The following is a 927-nucleotide window of genomic DNA, read 5'->3' as shown; positions in this document are numbered from 1 at the left end:
GGGGTTATTTTCTAATTTTTTTTGTACATTTGGAAGTGACAATAAATGTGCCCCCTTTATATTGTTGGCTTTTTCCCCTCATGGAATGGAGAATCAGGGTCTCAAAACTGTTACTATAGAGCTTTCATTGGTGATAGAAAGATTTCATCTGTTGATCCATACTGTTCAGTACTTGTAGCTAAAGCAGACGTGTTGACACACACCTGTAATCCCAACACTACAAGGTCATCCTTGGCTGTGTAGCAGGTTTGAGGCTAGCATCTTAAACTATCTAAAAAAAATTTAAGGCGTCATAGTACGCTACACTGATTCCTGTAACTTCAGACTAGGTCCAGTTACCATCTCTAAATTTTAATTTCTCAATCTCCTGTAGCCAAGGCTGGCCTTTAATTTAGGACAGTCTGCCCTGCTCAGCCCCCAGGTACTAAGATTACAGTTGTTTTGACTTTATTCCTATCTTAAGATAGATAACAGCTTATCTTTGCCGCAGAGCCAAGCTTTCTGCATGTTCATACCTCCTGCCCAGAAATGCCCTGTGCCAGTGTGACATCAGTTTGGGGTTCCATCCAGTTTGTTTGAGGAATAGTTGATACTGCTGGGTGCTTCTCTCCCCAGGTCTTTGGGTGTAGCCATTAATTTCCTTCCAGGAAAACGGAAACATATATCACTGCAAGAACAAGAGCCTACAAGATGATTTCTTTTGAATGGATTAAAATATGGACCCTCTTTTGTAGCTAAATCAGACTCTTGTCCATAATTACAGCTTTCAGCCCAGGGTAATTCTAGACGAAATTGAATGAAATTTATGCCCTGGCAGTGATGAAGCAATGCACCGGCAGCCCGTGTATGGCAGCTCTGTGGAACTTGTCCATATTGGGTTTCATGGTCTAAGTTGATGAGGATGACTAACTAGGTCTCTTCCTCATA

The sequence above is a fragment of the Chionomys nivalis genome, chromosome 9 (assembly GCF_950005125.1).
Source record: "Chionomys nivalis chromosome 9, mChiNiv1.1, whole genome shotgun sequence".
Lineage (NCBI taxonomy): Eukaryota > Metazoa > Chordata > Mammalia > Rodentia > Cricetidae > Chionomys > Chionomys nivalis.
The sequence above is the reverse complement of the archived record's forward strand: the minus strand, read 5'-3'. Positions refer to the sequence as shown.